Raw genomic sequence first — 25,436 nt, 5'->3', positions numbered from 1 at the left:
AAGGAGAAAGTGAGAGGATACTTCCAAAAATGGAAAAGCATCAAGGTTGGGCAATGAAAATTTAATGAGGCTGTCACTCTTTAGATCTTTAAGGGATTTCTTGTAAAGGGTGAATAATACTCAATAGAATTAGCTGCTAAAGAATTAGGGTATATTTTTTAATTATAAGTTTATACAGGTAAATGTTGATGGGCTTGCACTGACAAGCTTCAAGAGAGGTAAAGAAGTCTTACGTACTGTGGGAGGAGAAACAGGTCCACAAAAGGAAGTAATATTGTCATCCCACGTCATTTCATGTAAAATCAGCTTTGGAATTTATGTTCATACCTTTTATGGTTAAAAAAATGAAGACTTGATTTGCATTTGTAATATGTACTCGGGTTCACATCCAGTTAAATCCAACTAAGCTCACACGCCCATGTCATTTTGACAAGATTGAGGTGCAGATGAAACTAAGGATTCTCTGAGTTGTTCAGACCAACATTTTTTCTCAGCCTGCCAAGTGGAGAGGAAGGACAGAGATTTTTGCCTCAAATTCAAGAAAGAAAATGTCTTACTTTTCCATGTTTTTTATGTTTTGTAAACCCAAGTTGTCCACATCATTATCTCAATTCTGCACTTATTTCAACATACACACACACAAACACACAGAGATTTTGACAAAGCCATATTCACTACCTTGGTAAAAGAGATTTCTGTCCAATCTAAGTTTCAAAAAAGAAAACTATTTAATTAAGTGAGGGTACTAATATGGCATGGAGAAAAAGAATTCTTAGTCATAAATCAAATATGCACTATTGAAACCACATGCTTTTAAAAAATAATGGTTTCCATCTTTACAAAAAAAATTACAGTATTTGAAAATTATAAGCCATTGTACCTAACTCCCTCCATCCATCCTGCTTAGATGGGGAAGAGCCACCTGTCATCGATGCACCAGAAATATGTCTATACGCAAATCTCTGTGCCTTTTTAAAAGGCACTGCCAGAAGCCCGCTCATTCCTAACTGTGCAGAGGGTTCGGCTGCTTTAGAGTGCTGATTGTTCCCTCAAAGTTCATACATACTTTGGGATGAAATTTTGTGTGTGTGTGCATGAGCTGTGCCTTACAGCTTGGGTTTCTAAATATGTTTTTGTTTGCCTGGTTGGTTAGTTGGTTGTCATGAGTTTACTAATATCTGTCTAGAATGTATGTGAAAGAGTCCAATATTGGCATTACTAAATTCAGATTCTAGACGAGTACTTAGGCATTACAAAACTGGAAAATATGAGAAAAGGATGCATTGTCCAGGCTCCATAAATATACTCTGTCATTTTATTTTAAACACTCCTAAAAGGATTTTTTTTCAATTAAGACCTTTTGCTCACAACAGTTTCTCCAATAAGTTTTTATTTTACGAAAAAGCAAGGGTTAAAAGAGGTGAACAAATGCCAAAATTTGGGGAAGGGGGTTGCTGTGTTTCCTCTTTTGTTGTTTGAAGAATTGGGGGGTGGTTTTATCGTTCTTTTCTCTTTTCAAAATCCAGTTAATATAAATGCTTTTTTAATTGCAGAAACAGGCTTTGATGTCATTTAATGAGACATTCCTGAGGAGGTAGAAAGTAAAAATAACATGAATAGTTATGCTGCAATCATTAAATCATCATTCCACCATAATAAAACCCAATATATGGTGAAATGAAAGTCATCTGTTCTGTAGGCAATGAGAGAAATTAAAATCCTCTAAAGTAACAAAAAAACAAGAAACTCCCACATGTACAATTATAATATTTGTGAATCTAAATACATGATCATTCATTTCTTAAAGAAATTTTTGATGAAAAAGCAATTTTCCAGATAGAAATATATACATTAAGAAAGAACTTCTTTTCTGAGAAAATTTCAGCTTTGAACATGTAATACCAATACTGATGAATTTCTTTTACTTAGTCACATATTTGCCCCTTCCTGAGAAGAAACAAACTGTATAAACTGTTGGTTTGCAAAACAGTCTACCTTAATTGGAATAGAAGCTAAACAGACAAAGATAAAAAAGATATCAATTGAAATAGTTTGGCCTTTGCTAAAACCTAAGTCACTATGGCCACCACAAATATAAACTCAAAAGATCCTGAATCATACATGAATGAATGCCAAATGCTGCTTCTCCACCGAGGAGACATTTGAAAGTGCAACAACAGCTTGCAAAGTACACCATGTGCCTGTGTAATCCTAGTAATGTGTTAAAATATTATTTATAAAAAACTTACTGAAAGGTTTTTTAAAAAAGCCAACTTCTTCCATACCAAAAATGAAAATGAAAAAAAAATCCTAAAAGAAACACAGGAATCTCATTTATTCTAATTAAACTGACTGAACCTATAAATAATTTTAATTTCTGAAAATGGCTAAGACGTACTGAAACGTTACGAGAGTGGGAGAATCACTGGCATGCCAGATACAAGCAAGGCTGTTTGCATATCTTGTGGCTTGGCCATCTTCTATTCAAAAGCTATTCAGAATTGTTTTAACTTCACTAAAAATCCAACAGGAGTTTATTATAACCTCTGCAGTAGGAACCCACTCAGCTAAAACTTGTAAAATCTAATTTTTATGACGTTACTGAAATGTTAAGACTTTACATTTTGGTAGCCATGGCCAAAAACACTCTAGAGAGATGGTTCTACCATGTTAGCCCTGTGAATAATAACGAACCTTTAGCTGGCTTCTCTGATGAGCCTTACCATGTACTCCATAATATAATCTTTTAAATGGGCAACTTCTAAATATTGACACAACCATTCATAATAATGCTTATAGGGTAAAAGAAAATTTTTGAAGCACTGAATTCAGTAACCTGGGTCATGGTCCAATTTTGCTCACTACTTCATATCTTTTATGTAGATTATTCCTATAAACATGTTCCCTAAATTCCACATCAGTTTGTAAAGTCAATGGATTAAATTATTCAAATGTAGCTATTTAACGGTCAGTAACAATGCCTAGAAACCTATTTATTCATCTGTAATATCAGAAGGCTGAATTGATTGATCTTGAAAATCCTTTCCAGATTTACAACTCTTATTCTAACAGTAAAAGAAATACAGAAAAGTTCCACACAAACTTGGACGGGAAGCTAATATTTGTAATGTCACACGGAGAGATTAGCTCAACAATTTCCATTAATAGCAGTCATATGGTGAAATCCCCCAGAGCTATTTAGAAACAAATCTCTGATTGCTTAGAACTACAGGTAGAGCCAATTCACTTAGACTTTTTTTTTATTAGAAAATTCAGGGCATTCAAAGGTTATGCCCTTTCTTTATTGGGATGGAGTAATAGATGCTTGGAGACTAAATTTTGTGTTTTGCAGATAAATATTGATAAAAGACTGACCTGAGTAAGGAATGAGTGGAGAAGAATGGCAGATGCTATAAAGGTCATAGTAACAGAACTGGGCTCTGGACTGACATGTTACAAGTATTTCAAGACCCCATGGTTTCTTGTTGATAGTAAGGTAGCCTACCAATTTTACTGAATAACTTAAACAGTGAAAGAGGTACTGAGATACTATAAGCAGTGTGTGTTCACCATTTTATTTTAAGTTGTCTATGGGATAGATGATGCAAGACTAGGCAAATGCCAAAGTCAAAAAAAGGAGAAGCCGATCAAAGGAAGTTTCTAAAGATTTAAAAGAAACATTCTAACATGGTTTCCTTCTTTAAAAGTCAGTGTGTTTGGATGAAGAGGCTGTGTAGGGAATTGGGAAGAAGTGTTATTTTTCATAATCACATGAATTTATAAATTAGTCTTGAAAATTGAATGTAATTATTTCTAGAAAGTTGCTAGGTGTTTCATATTTCTGTAAATATGAAAAAATTTCAGATTATTGAAAAATCAGAGTAGAAATATTAGAATGAATGCTTTAAGAAAACAGAAGAGGTTGAGTGCGGTGGCTCATGCCTGTAATCCCAACACTTTGGGAGGCCAAAGTGGGCGGATCACGAGGTCAAGAGATCCAGACCATCCTGGCCAACATGGTGAAACCCCTCTCTACTAAAAATACAAAAAATTAGCTGGATGTGGTGCTGCGCACTTGTAGTCCCAGCTACTCAGGAGGCTGAGGCAGGAAAATGGCAGGGAGGCGAGCTTGCAATGAGCCGAGATTGTGCCACTGCACTCCAGCCTGGGCAACAAGAGCAAGAATCCATCTCAAAAAACAGAAAACAGAAACAAAAAAAAAAAGAAAAGAAAAGAAAACAAAGGAATTATCTTTCTCACATTCCTAACACTCATCCTTCAATTGCTCCTTAAAAATATATAATTTAATGGCAATAAGATACATAGATTTGAAAGAATTTATTAAAATTTTTGAGAATACAATTTTTTAAAAGAAAAGTCTATGAAGGAGTTGTGAATTATATTTGATTCATACAATACAGGTATATACTAAGAATGCAACAGTCAAGTCAAATTTATGTGTATAAAAGGTTAAGAACTCATAGAAATAAAAATTAATTTTTCTCTGTGAGTTCTTCCCTGATAATCCATAGGTAGTTTAAGGTGTTCTTTCTGTCCTGTTCCCAATGTACGTTATGTTATAAACTTACTGGAGTAGAATTGTTTCTTTATAGGTCTATCTGCTTCTTGTACTAGATGCTGTTTGCAATCAGGATTGTCTTTTCGCCTTAGTGTCTTCTGTGATTACTGGACAGAGTAAGCGTTCAATACGAATTTGCTCAATAGCTTGGTATTGCTTTGATTTATTTTTAATGTAAAGAGAAAGGTCACACAAATAAATAATCTTACCCAAGTGTTTAAAGCCCTGGAGGATAATATTGGAATACTTATAAGTTAAAAATCTAAAACAAACAATAGCCTGGGAAAAAATACTTGCATCATATATAATAAAAGGAATATCCCAAAGAGACAAATAACTACACAATAACAAGAAAAAGACTAGTAGCTAAATAGAAAAGTCATAATAATGGAGAGATACAAATAAAATACATAAATGACTAATAAACATATGAAAAGAAGAGGGAATTATTAGAGAAAGTCAAATTAAAACAACAGTGAACTAGCATGTTTGCCCATTTCATCAAGTAAAATTTTAAAAGATCGATAAGATCAGTGGTTGGTAAAGATACAGGGAAATAGTGTTAGTGGGCATGTAAAATGGTACCACCCATTTCAGGGGTTGAGGTTTTCCATTCTGTCTATTAAAACTGAAAACACATACATCCTTTGAACCAGCAATATGACATCTTGGAATTAATGTTAGAAAAACACTTGCATGAAAAATCATGTGCCTGAATGGTTCTGGTAGCATTTTTGTTGTTGTATTAGTGAAAAATTGGAGGCAAGCTAAATATCCATTAATAATATGCAGCTGTAATAAATTGTGGCCTATCTGCAGAATTCTGTACAGTCACAGAAAAGAATAAGTTGACTATGTGTTCATAGACAAGAAAGTGTATCTATGACATAATGTATGAAAAAGAAAGTTGTAGATGAGTATCTATAGTATGCTCTAATTTTTTTAGTAGAATACATAATCACAAAAACTATGCATGCTAGTATCTGGAAAGGTGCATAATGTCAATGGCTATTGACTCCTGTAGCAGAGACAAGAGACAACCAGAGACTTTCATTTTACTTTTACATATTTTTGCAATGACTTTAGTTGCCACTTGATAATCATTTAAAACACAATGTTTTAAGGATGTGAAATGCAGAGCTAGGACTTTGTATGCCTGGAGTAAAATTTGTAACATTAAATATGATGTTTTTATCTTAAGTATTTTTAATGAATATAATACTTGCATGTACTTTAGAAAATCAAGCCATACAGGAGGACTTTATACATCAGTTTGGATGTTTTTGGCTATAAGGAACAAAAGACTTGATCAATAGAGAAAAAAAACAGGCAATTATGATCTCAGTTTACAGTATGTCAAAGGGAGGGCAGGGTTGGTTAATTCAGCAGCTCACAGATGTCAGGAAGCCTGAGTTCTTTCCAATTCTCTGTTTTATTATTCTCAGTGTGAATCTCACCCTTAAATGGCTACAGTGGCTCTCGGTGACCTATCTGGATATGGCAACACCATCAGGAAGAGGATAGAGCTTATCTCCCTACAGTTCTCTCTCAATAGCGAGGGGTACCTTTCTCAAAAACACCCCCTTCCATACCCCAGAACTCTTCCTTTTGCATTCCACTGGGCAAACCAGCATCCCAATCAAAAGAAGTAGGATTATCCTTGGAGTTTTAGGTAGAACTGGCCTCCCTTGAGTTCCATGAATAAAAACAAAATCAGAGTTCTCTTAGGAGGGAAGAAGGGGTGGATAGATGCTGGATAGTCAACCAACAATGTCCATTACTGTGCATTATAAAAAGGAGCAGCCCCTTTTTTGCTTCATCACTTCCTTCTCTAATCTCTCATGAAGGAACAACTTTTAACTCCTGTATTCCTTAGATAGTTAACCCTGTATTTCTAAGCAATATGCTTATACTGTTATAACTTGATTTATTAAGTTTAGGGTTTATTTTAGGGTTTTTCTGTAGAATTTAAAAAGAATTTAGTATATTTACATTCTCCACCACCACTGTTGATCTTCTCCCAAGTATAATTACGTCATTATTTTTGCTTCCTCTAAACACTACCTTTGCAACTCTAAGAAAAATTATATTTACATTTTTTATTTCTTATTCAACCAAAGACAGTAAGTATCTTATGACTCCACACTTTCTCAGCTGAGGCATTACTCATTTCCACCATCTCCTACAGCTTTTTTCCCTGGCTACAAACCTTCCAATTTCTATCATTTATAATTTCATTCTTACATTGACATGCCCATAATATCCTATAAGCACAGGGAAGTTTATATTCTATAAGCCTAGTTAAGTTTTCTGTGCTGTGACTCTAGGTTTTTTCTAAAGGTTGAAAATCAGTAATAGTTATTTATATTAGCACAATTATACATTTTTCATTGGAATTTCCTTTTGTGTAAGCTTTTCTGTTGATACTTTTGCTTGTTTTGTTCTTGAACCATTTGCTTTTATCATATTTTCAATTGTTATCAAACTCTTCCTTTATCATTTATTCTCTGTAGTTTCATTTCTGCCCTTGTTGGAGTGATCCTATAAGAATTGTTTCCTCCTTCCCTCTGTCCTGGTTGCTCTGTGGGCCTGCTGACCAGCTGTCCTTCTTTGACTTCCTTCAACGGTTCTCTTGCTTTGGATAGATTATTTACTTGAGTTCCCACCTCTTTTTCTTTGTCCATTCCCTCCTTTTGCTGAAGAGTATCCTCAAAAACTCCTAGGAAAGGCCAGGCACAGTGGCTCACGGCTGTAATCCCACCACTTTGGGAGGCCGAGGCAGGTGGATTATGAGGTCAGGAGATCAAGACCATCTTGGCCAACATGGTGAAACCCTGTCTCTACTAAAAATACAAAAATTAGCTGGGCGTGGCAGTGCGCGCCTGTAATCCCAGCTACGCAGGAGACTGTGGCAGGAGAATTGCTTGAACCCGCGAGGCAGAGGCTGCAGTGAGCCGAGATCTTGCCACTGCACTCCAGCCACTGCACTCTGTCACTCTGGGTGACAGAGCGAGACTCCGTCTCAAAAAACAAACAAACAACAACAACCACCACAAAAACTCCTGGGAAAGTTTGCTTGGAAGGTTGACTCTCTTCAGAGTTTTATTCTGATAGCATGTTTGATAGTTTGGCTCGTTTGTATATCACATCTCCAGCTTGGAAGGCATTGTTTTGTTGGCTTATAATACCCACAGTGATCGATCGATCAATCTATCTATCTATCATTTATCTATCTAGATATATGTACATGTATATATATGTATGTACAATTGACCCTTGAACAACATGATTTTGAATTGCATGAGTCCACTTATGTGTGGATTTTCTTCTGCCTTTGCCATCTCTCAGACAACAAGACCAAAACGTCCTCTTCCTCCTCCTCCTCAGCCTACTCTATATGAAGATAATAAGGATGAAGATCTTTATGATGATCCACCTCCACGTAATGAATAGTGAATACTTGAATCATATTTTCCTTATGATATTCTTAATATTTTCTTTTCTATAGCTTACTTTATTGTAAGAGTACAGTATATAATACATATAATATACACAATATGTGTTAATCAACTGTTTAAAAGTAAGGCTTCTGGTCAACAGTAGGCTATGAGTAGTTAAGTTTTTGGGGAGTCAAAAGTTATATGCAGATTTTTGACTGCATGCAGGTCAGTGCTCCTAAGCCTCATGTTGTTTCAGAGTCAGTCAACTGTGTGTGTGTGTTCGTGTGTATGTATATATGTATAATATATACTTAAATTTACATATATTTTCTCTGGAAGCTTTTAGAGACTTCTTTTTAATCTTAAGTGTTCTGAAATTTCCAGCAGTTGCTCCTACATATGTGGTTTTCACTGATGTTATTAGATGTTGTTGAGTTCCTTCAATACGAATGTCTATGTCCTTCTCTACAAGAAATGTGTTTGTTTTGATAATATATCTTCTCATCTGATTTTATTATTCTTTCTTTCTGAAACTCATTATTTGGATAATATATTTGCTGGATTGGTTATCTTTTTTTAATCTTTTCACATATCTTCTTTCTTTTCCATATATGGTCAGTCATTTGACTGTTTTCTAAAAGATTTTATCTACTTAAATAATTCTTTTATAAATTTTGCTTTGTTTTTTCTTTTCCTTTCAGCAATAATTTTTAAATTCCAGAAGCTCTTTTTCTCTGTCCATTTTCATATCCTTGTGTTTTTTGATGGACATAATATCATCTTCTTAAATATATCTAAGAATACTATTTAGAGATTTTTGTTTTATCCTCTTCTGTTTCCTGGATTCTTTTATTTTCTCTGAGGTTAATAGTTTTATTTATTTCTTTCTCTTTCATGCTATAGGATTTCCACAAAAACTTTCTTTCTTTGTTATCTTATATTAATAATATATATTATTATATTAATGAATAATATTATTATTATATCAATGAACAAGGCAACATAAAATTTCACTCTGGGTGATAGTATAGAAGCAGGGATCTTCTTTACAATCTGCATAACCAACAGCCTTCTCTCCAGGAAGAACTAACAAGGGATGAGCTATCATGCTTTGGTGTCCCTAAATGGCAGAGTACAGAGAGTTTTGATGTGGATTGTCAACTCCCACACCATCTACCCTAATTTGCCCCGAATAGTTACTTCAGCTTCTTTAGAGGAAAGTCCTTTGGTTGCTGTGTTTGCAGTGGCAGTGGTAGTGGCAGTGGGTAGATACCTTGATGCCAGGCATTTTGTTACTGGAGATCGACTGGGTTATACACAGAATTTAATTTTTCTTTTGTCATTTCCACAGCTTTTTCTTTACCTTTAGTAGTGTCTTCCATTTCTAAGGCCTAATCCTTTTCAGCGTTCTTAAGTGAGGATAAACTCCAGCCAGGGTCATGGATCTCTCCACGTGAACTCATGGCTGTGTTGTTCACTGGCCAACTGCATCACCCACAACCAGTCCTTCATTTCCTGTTGGTCTTCAGAAATCTGTTACAAGTTCTTTGTCTGTTGATATCTACCCCTATCTTTTTTTTTTTTTTTTCTTTTTTACTGTTTGGGATTTTATCTTCTTTATTCTCTACTACTATTTTAGTGAGGTTTCATGGGGTGAGGGAGAGTGATAGGAAAGAGATAAACACATGTACTTGATCTGCTATTTGGAACCAAAAATCACAGATAAGCTTCTAAAGACAAATTTTCACCTCCAGTTTAGCATTATAGTTACAGAAATCTTTACCTTTTACAAGCACCTTGTCATGCAACATTTTCTTTAATCTTCACAACCTCATGAGATAGACAAAATTATCTCTAATTTACAAATAACAAAAATCAGATGCAGTAAGATTGGCTTCCTTAAGGTTAAACATTAATTAGAACTCAAAGTATTGTAATTTTTTGATTTTGGTACCATCGCCAACAACATAACTATGTTAAGAGGTCATTGCTTTAGACATGTGCCTCAGTTGCTGACATTGCTTAGGATGAATGATAGTATCATATAAAGAGCCCTTGGCTGGAAGAGTCAGGAGGCTTAAAATCTAGTCTCATTCCTCTGAACTAATTAACCACAACTTCACAGGCTTTTATTTCCTCATCTGTAAAGTAAGAGGGTCAAATGCAATAATATTTTCAAATTTCTTTTCAGCATTCATGTTTTTTGTTTCTATAAACCTGGAGAATGTGATCCTCAATTATATTATTTGAGGCTTGATAAACCTCACTGTAGAAGTGTGTCCTGAGCATGTTGCTTTGGATTTAAGCAGACAGTGCTCTGCCCTTAGTGGGATAGGCTTCAACAAGAGTTTTCCCAGGGCATCAAATTAAGTCTAATGATATTTAATAGTTAGGACTCTTGCCTAATTGGGACAGTCATGCTCACTTAATTGAGATGCCTCTAGGTAATTGTGTGGTATATCTACAGAACTTGAGGTGACCGGAGACTAGTCATGTTTTGGACTTAAATAATTCTTAGTGCCAATTCAGCAGAGCAAACGCAGAGTGAACTCTTCTTTAGAAAAATAATCTCTTCCAGATAAAAATAATCAATTTTCCTAGGAAGAAGATGACTCTTCAGTTGTCTGGTAAAAATCAATTGGTAAATGCCACTCTTGCTTCCAGAGAGGAGGCCAATCATTGATAGGCTGGTCTAATATGTTGAGCACTCCTCATAGGTTTGTATCACAGCAGGCGTAGTGGTATGGTGTTGTCTTACAGAATCTTATAATCCACATTAAAAGACAAACCCATATAGAGAAAAGAGGCAGGTGCTGACTCTGAGATGTAAGAAAAAGGAAGACTTCAAACATGTGCACACATACATGCATGCTTATTAGATAAATCAAAGGAAAGCACAGGGTCATAGATTCTTCTTTACAATCTCCATAACCTCAACAGGAGGTGCAGAATTTAACACATGGCTGTTTTATCCATCAGTCTTCTTTCTTCAAGACTGAATGAGATCTCTGGTTTCTTAAACAGTTGCTATATTGAGGTTTGTTGCCGTGGACTATGAAAATCTTCATGTTTTCAATATAGCCCATTCTATCCTCTACTCGCCCTATATGACAATATTTTCCTTATAAGTAACATTTAGGGAAGTTTTTTATTTTATCTACCCACCTACTTGGGATGCTGAAGTGGGAGGATTGCTTCAGCCCAGAAGTTTGAGGCTGCAGTGGGCTATAGCGGTGCCATTGTACTCCAGACTGGGTAACAGAGTGAGACCCTGTCTCTGAAAAATAATCATCACCATAAAATAAAATAAAAATTAAATAATTTTTAAAAGATCTAAAATAAAGCACATTAATTTTTTTAAAAAACACATAGACCTATAAACACATAGACCTATAAAGTATGATTTGCTGCCCTTCTGGGGACACCTTTGGCTTTATCTGAGATAAGTTGATATCATATAAGAGTGAACATGTCTAGAAGAATCACAATATTTCCAGAGTAGTTGAACACTGCACACATAAAATTTGTTCTTAATCCAAATAATCTCAAACCACATGTCCCATGTAATCACTGTAGTTGTCAACAGCCGACTCACACTGGTTTATTTTTTTCCACAGGGGTGGAGCTTTTTAGATAATTGATTTAACAAAGTTAAAGGTGTAAGTTTAATTATTGCTTTTCAGCAGTTTATATGACATTTGGGCTCAGTAACACCACTGAGATTTTTTTTTCCACCCAAAGCTGGAATGTTCCGTGCCCTTGCTCTAACCCCATCTGAACCAGGCACTTATCTACACTATTATTAGCAAAAGTATTTTACAACTCACTGTGAAAGCAGAGAGTTACCTTTCTCTACTATCTCACTGAGGCACTCAGGCTAGGGTAAGAGACCAGCAGTGGTTAAGCAAATTAATACGCTAACATCAGGTGGATTTCAGCATCCCAAAGGACAAGCATTTATTTAGCATCCCTCTTTCCCTTCCCTTTGGTTCCACGTCACCCCTATGTCTGACTTGTACTGAGTAGTAAATTGGCAGTTTTCACTACAATGGTTTGGGATATAATAAAATATTCACTAGTTTTACAATATTTGTGATTTTATTTTCAATTTTAATTATGTTGTTCTTGTTATAAACATCCTTAGTTTATGAGACAATGAATATATTTCATATTTGTTTAAAATACTTTAAGTGCCATTGAAAGGTTGTCTGCAATTTGGGAAGCAGAGTCATTGTGTCATTTTTCTATTTAATGCTGTGTTCCTGATAGGTACTGAATAAGTGACAATCATTGTTGATTACTTAACTGCTATCAATGTATTTCATAAAATAACCTATACAATATTTTATCAATATTCTAGTCCATCTGATGAGCATTAAACCTGCCAACAATAAGTCATATTTATTACATAATTATTCTGAATAAGGTCATCTTATGACCTTTTTAATTCCTAAGAATCTCTATTTACTTTGAAATTCAGATTTGTTGGATCAATTTATAAGGTCAAAGTTGTGCTACCACTTCACAGGCATAAAAATCTGCTCAGCTATAGACCCAGGTTACGTTGGCATGCATCCTGCAGCAGAGTTTTAAATTTAATTCTAGACTTTAAAAAAACCTGGATAGAAGCAAGAAAGATGGCTGGATGGAGTACTGATGAAAGCAAGGTGAAGTTGAGAGTCAGAAGGCTGGTCAAGCTTGCGTAAGTGCCTTAGTTGCTAATTTGCCTGTGGCTTTCTTTAAACCTCGGTTTTATAATTTTTATAGTGAAGGTACAGAACTCAATCTCTCTGACTGTATATCATGTTGATGTTTCTTGCACCTCATGTAGTTCTTATAAAGGCACTCTAAGGCTATGGTGATTTTCTGAATCCAAAAACTAGTAATGTCACAAAGGTTGTTTTCTAATCTATGAAATATCTGAATGTATTCTGTAAATATAAAAGTCTGTCAAAGCTGGGCAAAGACACAAAAGTATTTTATCTTTAAAAACACTACCAAAATTTAAAGATCAAGTCACATTTAGTTACACATTTAAGTAATTTTCTATCTCAAAAAAAAAAAAAAGATTTCAGCAGTTGAGACACTGCCAATAAATCTCCATATTTATTTTCTGTTATAGACTGAACTGTGCCCTCCTCTACCCCAAGTTCATATGTTAAAGCTCTAACCCCTAATGTGATCATATTTAGAGATAATGTCTTTAGGAGGTAATTAAGGTTAAATGAGGTTACCAAGGTGGGGCCCTAATCCAATAAAACTGGTGGGCTTCTAAGAAGAGGAAGAGAGAGAGAAATATCTCCTTGCACATGCACAGAGGACAGGCCATGTGAGGACATGTTAACAAGGTGGCCAACTACAAGCAAGGAAGATAGACCTTACCAAAAAGTGAACCTTGCCAGATCTCAATTTTTTATTTTCCAGCCTCCAGAACTGTGAGAAGATTAATTTCTGTTGTTTAAACCATGCAGTCTGTGGTATTTTATTATGGCAGTCTGAGCTAAGACATTCTCCATATTTATTAAAAGTATCAGAAGTAAATAAAATATTATGCTGTGGAAGTTCATGGGAGTCCTCAAAATAGATCTGGTGCTATTGCGTCTGAAATATTTGACTGTCTGGAAATAGTACCATCTTAAAAAATTCACTCTGTTAGGTTGCAGGAGGGAAGATCTTACTCTGGTGTAGTTCTAATTATCATAAGGCATTGTGGAATTAATATTCAGATAATGTTTACCACATGTGTAGTTTTAAACTGAACAATGGCAATATTCATCTATTTACAACCATTAAAGATGATCTCTTAAGATTCATTTTGTCCAAAATAGAGAGGGGTATAGGTGTCCCCTGCAGGGTGGAAGAATACTGTGGACATCCTACAGGGCTGCCATGTGGTCACTCCAAGCTTTCCTGCATTTGCTAGGGTGTTCTGCCCTCTCTCACAGTGAGTAAGCATAGGGACAAGCAAAGATATTAGGTAAGTCAGAGATGAATGTTATTTTTCTTGTTACCAGAATCAAAAGAATGTAATTGAGCCATTGTCCACAAGCACAAAGAAGAGAAAGGTTAAGTGACTCGCCCACAGTGCTCATTCACAGGAAGAGTCAAAATCCGAAACCAGCTCTCCATCAAATATTCACTCCATTGTTCAAGCTTTTATCCAGTCAACTACACAAAATTCCTCTCTCTATGTGGAGATATAACTGGGCCTAAAACATGAATGCCACAGATTCTATGACACAGCAAAATACTTTAGAATATATTAAAATGGGTGCACATTTCCTCAATTGAAAAAAAACTAAAATATTAGATATTTTTAAAAACACTTATGCCACCCAAAACAACCAGATGTTATAGAGTGAATGTTTTTCGTTCTTTATAAATTTGGTAACATATGGACCCCACGTATATTCAAGAAAACAAACATTTTTTTCCCTTCATTGATTCTCATTTTGTTATTATCTCTTACAGAGGTGAATTCTTGGAAGAAAAATAATGCTTTTGTTGTGTGACCTTTGTCAGAATTATCTGTAAACACTCTAATAGAAAATAATCAACCTCGAAATGAACTAAAACACAGTTCTTTTTCTTGGTTGAAAGTATTTGTCTAAAAACGAACTTCAGGCGGGGCTCGGTGGCTCACGCCTGTAATCCCAGCACTTTGGGAGGCCAAGGCGGGTCAATCATGAGGTCAGGAGTTTGAGACAAGCCTGGCCAACATAGTGAAACCCCGTCTCTACTAAAAATACAAAAAAATTAGCCAGGCGTGGTGGCATGCGCCTGTAGTCCCAGCTACTCTGGAGGCTGAGGCAGGAGAATCACTTGAACCCGGGAGGCAGAGGTTGTAGTGAGCCGAGATTGCACCACTGCACTCCAGCCTGGGTGACAGAGCGAGACTCCTTCTCAAAAAAACAAAAATAAAACAACTTAAATTTACTTTCAATTATCAAAGATGCTATATTGTTTTACTCATAGTAGGGACTCTTTTCTGGGAAAAGATAAATAACAAAAAGAAATCTTTAATTTCTAAGATCATTGAAGTCATTCCAGTTTATATATCTTTTAAATTATATAATACAGATTTTAATGTTACCTGATTTTGCCTTTCATTTTAAAACTGTCATGTAAGCAAAAGTCACTACAAGTAATTTAGCTTTAATTAGTTTTTTATGTAGTTTGTGGCATGAGGATCTTATTTCTCCCATAAACTAATAATAAGTTATTATTTTGAATCATTAGCAATCTGACAATTTAAAATTTTGCTACAGTATTTATCAAAAATTCCATTTGCCATTGACAAGCAATATCACACTCTCTAATAAATCTTGTGGCCACATTTTGGTCAGCCAAGATGAGTGCTTAAGTAAATTCTCCCACCTAACGCCACAACTCTGTAGTTTACAATAAAAGATAGAAGCAGTAATATCACAATAAAGGCTTAGCAGGAAATCAGCTCACTCTAGGAATGGCATTAGATAGTACTAAGACCAAGAACATTCAGTTGACCTCAAGTTTTGTTTATCTTTCTTGGAATGATCTTGCAAGAAAAATAGAAACAAGCAAAAAATACGAGCAAATAAAAATATCTAGTACGAAATTTTAGGGATTTTGAACAAATATTTTGTTTACTTCTCTTATCTGTAAGTTTTACCATCTTAGATAGGTGAAACTATATCCTAATTTTTAAAAGAATCAAACCTCTGGGGACCAGATATTATATACTACCATATTAATTTTAGTAATAATTCCTATTTGGAATAGTTCTTTCATGTGTTTCTTAAATTCTGCCTCTTGCACATTTTTGTGCATTTCCTCTTGTTTAGTCCTCAGTGGAAATGAAGTTCTTTGTTAAAGAAGATAAAGAATGTCTAGTCACTATCTTTTAAATTAGAATATTTCATAGGCTTGATAATTGATATAGTTTGGTTGTGTCCCCATCCAAATCTCATCTTGAATTGTAGTTCCCATAATCCCAACGTGTCATGGCAGGGATCCAGTTGAAAGTAATTTAATCATGGGAGTGGTTATCTACACTCCATGCTGTTCTCGTGATAGTGAGTTCTCATGAGATCTGTTGCTATTATAAGGGGCTCTTCCCCCTTTGCTTGGCACTTCTCTCTCCTGCTGCCATGTGAAGAAGGATGTGTTTGCTTCCCCTTCCGCCATGATTGTTAAGTTTCCTGAGGCATCCCTAGCCTTGTGGAATTGTGAGTCAATTAAACATCTTCCCTTTAGAAATTACCCAGCCTTGGGTAATCTTAATAGCGGCATGAGAACAGACTAATCCAATGATAGATATTGTATCTGAACTGTCATTTTCTTTCTAAAATAAATAATCTCACTACCCTGCATATTTTCTCATCTCCTTTAATTTCAGAATTACTAATTCACATTGAGAACTGGAAAGAGCAATAGACAAGAGATTAAGAGTCAAGGCTGTAGTCACAATTCTGCCATATATTAACTATGTGGCTTCCAATAACTTGCTTCAAACTTTCTGAGTCTTAATATCAGTTAAATGTGAAGTTTTGACAGTTATCTGTAATTATTCTTGTGCATCTAAAATCAAAGTTCTAATTCTTCTCTGAAATTTATGTAGTTCCCCCACATTAATCAGGGAATCCAGAACTGGACACAGTATGCTGGTGCTAAGTATATGAGTAATGTCATTATTCTGAAGTGTTTTACTACTATGTCTGAATTGTAGTCTCAAAATAGTGTTTTCAAATTATTGGACTCCTGCAGTGAAATAATCATTTTATTATCCATGTTGACTTCAACATGTTTTGTTTCTGCTAATCTTGCTCATCTTTATGAGCTTTGAAATGTTTAACTTTGTTTTTCAATGCATCAGCTGAAGATATACGTATTGACATGCCTTTTGTTTACTAATGATTATTCCTCCAACATATCATTATGTATATGATCTGCACAACAATTGGCTAACCTTTCCATCTAACAGTACATCATTTACTTCCTTAATTATTATTCCCACAAATCAACAAAGAAAATATTTAGCATTGTCAGGGGTGGTGCTGGCCCTGGAAAAGAACCACCAGTGTTGACACTGATCCTCTGATAAGTCCTCTCTTTAAAATGACCATGAGCAGTGAGCCGAGATCGCGCCACTGCAGTCCAGCCTGGGTGACAGAGCAAGACTCCGTCTCAAAAAAAAAAAAAAAATAAAAAATAAAATAAAATAAAATGACCATGAATTGTGTGATCCACCCTAGAACCTATGTACCCAACTGACTTATTTTACACTTCCCAGTTTATTTGCTTCTATTTAGTGCAATATGTTCCATTGATCTCCTTTCCTTGAGAGATAGAAAGCAGCTCAAGCTGAGAGTATGACACCTAGGAATCTATTTAGAAAATATATGACAAAAGAAAACTTCACATGGAAGGGGGAAAAAAGGCAATAAAAACTATAGCCAGCTGAACTCTGTCAATCTACATTAAATACAAAGACCTCAAAAACTCCATTTACAAACAGAGATTATCAGAATGGGTAACAACACAAGACAACTATATGCCATCAATAAGAAATCCACTTTAATTATAAAGACACAAACAATATAAAAGTAAAAAAAAATCATGTAAATACTAATCACAAGAAAGCCATTGTGACTACATTTATATCAGAGAAAATAGTCTTCCAACAAGAGTCAATGTCCAAGATAAAGAGAAATATTTTATGATAATAAAAGGTTGAATTTATTCAAAAAAATTTAAATGTGTAAATTTAAATTTACATCTGATAACAGAGCCTCAAAGTACATAAAACAAATTGACAAAACTAAAGGGAGAAATAGACAAGTTCACAGTCATTACTGGAGACTTCAACACCTCATTTTTAGCAAATGATAAAACAAGTAAATTTTTTAAAGCCAATAGCATTATATTATATTTGAACAGCACCATCAACATGTGATCTAATGGACTTTTATCTAGTCTGTTATCCAAGAGATGCAGAATATACTTTCTTTTCAAGCATACATATAATATTAACAGCTGGGCACGGTGGCTCACACCTGTAATCCCAGCACTTTGGGAGGCCAAGGCAGGTGAATCACAAGGTCAGGAGATGGAGACCATCCTGGCTAACATGGTGAAACCCTGTCTCTACTAAAAACACACACAAAAAATTAGCTGGGTGTGGTGGTGGGCGCCTGTAGTCCCAGCTACTCAGGAGGCTGAGGCAGGAGAATGTTGGGAACCCAGGAGGCAGAGCTTGCAGTGAGCCGAGATCCCGCCACTGCACTCCAGCCTGGGCAACTGAGCAAGACTCCCTCTCAAAAAAAAAAAAATTAACAGAAAAGACAATATTAAAAACTTTCAATAAATTTTAAAGTATGGAAATCACAGAATATTTTTTCTGACCCCCAACAGAATAAAAGTAAAAATCAGTAATAAAAAAAATCAATAAATTTCCAAATATTTGGAAACTAAGCAACATATTTCTAAATAATCCATTGGTCAAAGAGGAAATCACAAAACAAATTAGAAAATATTTTGACCTGAGCAATAAAAAATACAACAAATTGGAATTTGTAAGACGTAGCTAAAACAGCACTTAAAAGGAAATTCATAGCTTTTCATGCTTATATTAGAAAACAGTTATTTCTAAAATCAATAATCTCTTCCGCCTTAAAAATCTGTAAAAAGAAATGCAAATTGTTTTAAGTAATCGAAAGGAAATAAAGAACAGAAATGAATTAACCTCAAATAATACAAAAATCAACAAATTAAGTTTTTTCAAAAAGTTAATAAAATTAATAAACCTCTAGCAAGGTTTAGAAAAAATAAAGAAATCACAAAATATCAAAGTCAAGAATAAAAGAAGAACTATCACCACAGATCCTACAGACATTAGAAGGATAATAAAAATATATATTATGAACAGCACTATGTCAACAATGTTGACAATATAGACGAAAAGGACAGATGCCTTGAAAAATATAATTTCCGGCCAGGTGCAGTGGCTCACACCTGTAATCTCAGCACTTTGGGAGGCCGAGGCGGGTAGATCACGAAGTCAGGAGTTCAAGACCAGCCTGGCCAACATAGTGAAACCCCGTCTCTACCAAAAATACAAAAATTAGCCAAGTGTGGCAGCACACGCCTGTAATTCCAGGTACTTGGGAGGCTGAAGCAGGAGAATGACTTGACCTGGGAGGCGAAGGTAGCAGTGAGCCGAGATCATACCACTGTACTCCAGCCTGGGAGACAGAGCAAGACTCTGTCTCAAAAAAAAAAAAAAAGAAAGAAAAATATAATTTCCAAAGTGATAAAAGAAGGAATATACAATCTGTATAATAGTGTACATATTTTAAAAATTGAACTTGTAATTTATAACCTTCCCACAAAAAAAAAAAAACAAAAAGAAACAAAACAAAAATCTCCTGGGCCAGGTGCCTTTAGAAGTGAATTCTACCAAACATTTAAGAAAAAGGAAACAAAAATCAACCTTACACAAACTTTTCTAGAAAGTAGACAGTGGGCAGGGGTCGGGGGTGGTGGTGATGGGTAGTGTACACATCTCAATTAGTTTTATGAGGCCATATAACCCTAATACCAAAATCTGAAAAGGGATTCTTTTGTAAATTCTTACAAAAGAATTTACAAGGCAATATTTCCCATTAACATACAAAGAAAAAATCCCTAACAAAATATTAGTAACTAAATTCCTGCAATATATAAAAAGGACAGTACATCATGACCAAATAGTGCTTATCTTAATACAATATTGGGCTGGGTATGGTGGCTCATGCCGGTAATCCCAGCACTTTGAGAAGCTGAGGTGGGTGGACCACCTAAGGTAAGGAGTTCAAGACCAGCCTGGCCAACATGGTGAAACCTCGTCTCTACTAAAAATACAAAAATTAGCTGGGCGTGGTGGTGCATGCCTGCAATCCCAGCTACTCGGGAGGCTGAGGCAGGAGAATCACTTGAACCTGGGAGGCAGAGGTTGCAGTGAGCTGAGATCATGCTACTGCACTCCAGCCTGGAGCAAGACTGTGTCAAAAAAAAAAAAAAATACAATATTGGTTTACATTCAAACAACAATCAATGTAAATCATCTATGTTGTCAAAATTGTTGGCATAGACCTGCTCATAACATATTTTTTTATTATCCTTCTAATGTCTGTAGGATCTGTGGTGGTAGTTCCTCTTTTATTCTTGACTCTGATATTTTGTGATTTGTTTTTTCTTAATCTTGCTAGAGGTTTATTAACTTTTTTTTTTTTGGTGGGGGGAGGGGGGACAGAGTCTTGCTCTGTCGCCCAGGCTGGAGTGCAGTGGCGTGATCTTGGCTCACTGCAAGCTCTGCCTCCCGGGTTCACGCCATTCTCCTGCCTCAGCCTCCCGAGTAGCTGGGACTACAGGCACCCACCACCATGCCCAGCTAATTTTGTTTGTGTGTTTTTAGTAGGGACAGGGTTTCACTATGTTAGCCAGGATGGTCTTGATCTCCTGACCTCATGATCTGCCCGCCTCGGCCTCCCAAAGTGCTGGGATTACAGGCATGAGCCACCGCGCCCAGCCAATTTCATTAACTTTTTGAGAAAACTTTAATTTGTTGATTTTTGTATGTAAATCAAAAAGGAAAAAATCCCATGTTCATTTCAATAGATATGGAAAGAGCATTTAACAAAATTAAACTCTCAGCAAACTTGGGATAGAGGATAATTTCCTCAATACGATAAAAGGAATCTATGAAAAATCTCTAGCTAACATTATACTTAATGGTGAAATACTAAACATTTTCCACTAAGACAAATAAAAAGTATGTTTATTTCACTAATTTGATTCAACATTGTACTTGCCTTAATCACTGCAATAGACATAAAAGTTAGAAAAGAGGAATTAAAATTGTTTTCATTTTTGACATGATTGTATATGAAGAAAATCCTAAGGAATCTACCCCCACAAGAAAAGCCAAAAAACCCCATAATATCTACTAGATCTACTAGATAAGAAGTGATGACATGATTTGATCAAAGTTTGGGAATTCAAGACAAATATACAAATATCAATTCTATTTCTATGTGCTATCAATCAACAATTGGAAATTAAAATACAATAGCACAAAACATAACATACTTTAGGGGTACATTTAACAATATATGTGAAAGATGTGTACATTGGAAACTACACAGTATTGCTGAGAATATGGAAAGGCATAAAAATGATACAATGGACTTTGGGGACTCAGGGGAAAGGGTGGGAGGCAGGTGAGGGTTAGAAGACTACAAATTGGGTTCAGTGTATACTGCTCGGGTGATGGGTGCACCAAAATATCAGGAGTGACCACTAAAGGACTTACTCATGTAACCAAACACATGTTCCTCAAAAACCTATGGAAATAAAAAAAAAATTTTTTAAAGAGAACAAGGAAAAAAAAAGAAAATCATTAAAGTACCAGGCTAGCTATTAATGATGATAATAACAATAATGATATTTTATGTGTCTATAGTGTCTTTTTATATGAACATCTCAGATGACTTTACTGATAAATACTTTGATTTTACCCAAATAAACATACTTTTTCAATTAAAAATAAATAAATAAATGGAGGGATATACCATATACCTGGATTACAAGACTCAATATTGTTAATATCCCAACTGTCCTCAAATTAATCTATAGATTCAATGCAATTCCAATCACATGCCCAGCAGGAATATTTTTTAAAACTAAAATTTAAACAGAAATGTAAAAGGCCTAGAATCAGTAAAACAGTCTTGCAAAAGAATAACAAACTGGGAGTACTTACTCTCCATAATTTCAAGACTTAGTATAATGCTATAGCAATCAAGAGAATGTGGTATTCATAGAAGGCTAGATAATAGATTAATGGTATAATATACAAAGCCCAGAAACAGTCCCATCCATTTATGGTCAAGATTTTTTTTTTTTTTTTTTTTTTTACAAACTGTCAATAAAATTTATTGGTAAAATGATTTTTTTCGACAAAAGAGGGTGGATAAAGTGGATATCCATATCAAGAAAAAGTGAGAGATATGACTAACTTATTATATGATACACAGAAATTAAGCAGAGAAGTATTATAGACATAATGTAAAATTTAAATCTATAAAATAAACAACTGGAGACTATCTTTGTGAACTTATGATCTGGCAACAATTTATAGACAAAATGCAAAGAGTACTGACTATAAAGGGAAAAGTGGATAAACAGGACTTATCAAAATTCAAGACATTGGCCGGATGCGGTGGCTCATGCCTGTAATCCCAGCACTTTGGGAAGCTGAGGCGGGCGGATCCTCTGAGGTCAGGAGTTTGAGACTAGCCTGACCAACACGGTGAAACCCTGTCTCTACTAAAAATACAAAAATTAGCCTGGCGTGGTGACATGAACCTGTAATCCCAGCTACCCAGGAGGCTGAGGCAGGAGAATCGCTGGAACCCGGAAGGCAGAAGGCTGCAGTGAGCCAAGATTGTGTCACTGTACTCCAGCCTGGGCAACAGAGGAAGACTTCGTCTCAAAAAAAAAAAAAAAAAATTCAAGACATTAAAAAAAAAAAAGTATGGCCACATACCAGGATAAAATATTCATGATAGCCAATAAACACATGAAAATATATGAAATACATTAGGGAAATGCAAATTAAAACTACAAAAAAAATCATATATCCATTAGAATTCCTAAGATTAAAACTACTCAGTGTCAGAGAGAAGGTAGAGCTATGGATTACTCACATATTGCTGGTGGAAAGTAAAATAGTACAACCACTTTGGAAAACTGGCAATTTCTCTTAAAGTTAAATATACACATAATCTTTGACCTAGCAATTCTAATTTTAGGTATTTACACACAAAAGTAAAAAAGATGTCCAAAAAGTTGTGTAAAGAAATTGTTACTCCACTTAATTTATAATCATAAAAACTTGGAATTAATCCGAATGTCTTTCAACAGAAGCATAGGTAAGCAAATTGTGTTATGTTCACACAATGAAATACTACTCAGCAAAAAAGGAACAAACTAAAAATACATGCAATCACATGAATGCATCTACCCAAGATATTTATATTATGCAATACATCCAGTTCAAGAATAGGCAAAACCAGGCCAGGCGCAGTGGCTCACGCCTGTAATCTCAGGACTTTGGGAGGCCGAGGCGGGCGGATCACGATGTCAGGAGATCGAGACCATCCTGGCTAACACGGTGAAACCCCGTCTCTTCTAAAAAACACACAAAAAATTAGCCAGGTGTGGTGGCGAGCGCCTGTAGTCCCGGCTACTGGGAACGCTGAAGCAGGAGAATGGCGTGAACCCAGGAGGCGGAGCTTGTGGTGAGCTAAGATCGCACCACTGCACTCCAGCCTGGGAGACAGAGCGAGACTCCATCTCAAAAAAAAAAAAAAAAAAAAAGAGAATAGGCAAAACTAATTTGTGGGGATAATAATTGTTGTTCCTGGAAGAAGGCAGTTTGACTAGGAAGGGGCATGAGAAAACTTTCTGGGCAGTGGTTTGTGTCTTGCTTGGGATATTGATAACAGGATCATACACATTTGTCAAAATTCATTTGTTGGTACACTCAAGATCTGTACCTCAATGACATAAAGTATAAAAAGAAGCTCTTCAAACCCCCAAATCTGGCATGTATGGTATGTCATATTTATGCAGTTGTATTCGTGCGTGCGCATATGAAGAAACCAGTTTGCTTGCCCACGTTAGAATCTACTCTTTTGAATTGGATTTGAATGAATTTTTTCAATGCCTTATAAATATCTAGATAAGACAGAAATCCAATGCCTTTTGACCAATGATCTCAACATGTCATATAGTTGAATTCGTAAGCCCAAATATAGAACTGCTTGCAGAAAATCTGGGGCCTAGGAAAATGAAGCAGGTGCCCCAAATCTTGCATTTGGGAGCCTGCATGCTGTGGGCTTTGGGGAGGCAGGCAATAGAGGATACAATTATTTCAATTGAGCTAAAAAACAATCTAAGTAATAGCCCACGGCATATGAGAGCCATATAAGATCTCAGAGGTCTTCCAGGTCAGCCCACTAACTGTACAGGTGGAGAACTTGACACCCAGAGAGGTTAAATATTTGCCCAGGAACACACAGCTTGTTAGTGGAAAGCTCAGGCTAAAATCCAAATATCCTTATTCCTAACACCACGTGAAGTCACTGTATCTGTATGCGTCTTCCAGCTGTAATTACTCACCATTTTCAAACCAGAAGTGAATGGATGGACCATCAAGACATTCAGTCTAAATGTTGTTGTTGTTGTTGTTGTTTTTTAATCTCCCCAACCACTTTCTGGCTTCCTTTGATATATATTCCAACCCAATTTAGACCAGAAAGGAGGGAGTGAGTAACTAACTGCTTGCCCGAGCCCATAACCCTTTAGGGCTGGGTCATGACTAAGAAAGAATTTTATTGCAAGGAAATTGCATTTCAGTTTCTTACAGCAACTTCCCTACAGAGGTTTTAAAATCAGACAGTGGAATGCAGTGCATCACAGAATGCAACTGGCGTGCATCTATTCCACGACGTGAGCACAAAAACTCATTTGCAATTACTGTACTCATTGTAATAAGGTTGACTTTTTCTTTTTCTGGAAGGAATTTAAGGATCATTTACATTTTCAAGATACAAGCAAAATTTCACTCTCCAAATTATAACCTCATTTTTTGCAGTCATTGTGTAATTTTAGAAAACGTAGAGATCTTGCTTATATCCCAAATTTCCTTTGGAAGACTGAATTTGCAGTCTAATACTCTGCTTATATTTTAATGCAAACTAATTTTTTTTCCACAGTAGTGAAGGACTTCAGGGCTGTTGTGTATATGGGAACAGTGAACATCGGGGACCTGGAATTACCCAAATAATTTTTTCTCCAGAGGATTTCTGTTATTCTTGCACCCATGCCCTAGCCTATGCCCCAGCCATTCTGGACTGTTACAGAAAGAGATTTTTATGATTAGAATTGCAGTTTCCAGAGTTTATTTATTCACCGGGGAATGTTTGAGAGCCCTGTGAAAAATTATATCCACATCAGCCAGTTTTGGAGGACTCAAGGTGTCTTATAGTCCATAGGCAATCTCAGGTAGGTGAGCTCCAGAAAACTGCAAAGTCTTCTGATTCTCTTTTTTCCAATGCTTTTTGACCTCACCTTCCATGTTAATTAAAATGGAAGGGTTTTCCAGGCCTTCCATGTTAATTTTCTGTAAGCAGGTGTTGTGAAGAAGGCACATAAACAGAGAGAGGCTTAGCAGGGAATAGCAGGGGAGAAGAAGGAGGACCAAGAAACATAGGCTGGGAAGCATTCAACAAGACTGTTGAAAATGCAAACTGAAAAGTCTGGGGGGAAAATTAAAATATGAATTCATGTATTTCAGACTTTTCTGGAAAGCACCATTCTTGGAAAGTTCCCAA

At 35.7% G+C, this 25,436-nt stretch overlaps 1 long non-coding RNA gene across 1 annotated transcript; it reads right to left on the bottom strand.

The window, feature by feature from the left end:
- Positions 1–1,322: 1,322 nt before the first annotated feature.
- LOC134756643 (uncharacterized) lies at positions 1,323–24,378 on the bottom strand. Its single transcript, XR_010129582.1, has 3 exons — positions 24,223–24,378; positions 11,185–11,296; positions 1,323–1,586 (listed from the first exon to the last, which is right to left on the bottom strand). It is a non-coding gene; the product is annotated as an uncharacterized lncRNA (long non-coding RNA).
- Between the last annotated feature and the right edge of the window lie 1,058 nt (positions 24,379–25,436).

The sequence above is a fragment of the Gorilla gorilla genome, chromosome 11 (assembly GCF_029281585.2).
Source record: "Gorilla gorilla gorilla isolate KB3781 chromosome 11, NHGRI_mGorGor1-v2.1_pri, whole genome shotgun sequence".
In the NCBI taxonomy this organism is placed as follows: Eukaryota; Metazoa; Chordata; class Mammalia; order Primates; family Hominidae; genus Gorilla; species Gorilla gorilla.
The sequence above is the reverse complement of the archived record's forward strand: the minus strand, read 5'-3'. Positions and strand labels throughout refer to the sequence as shown.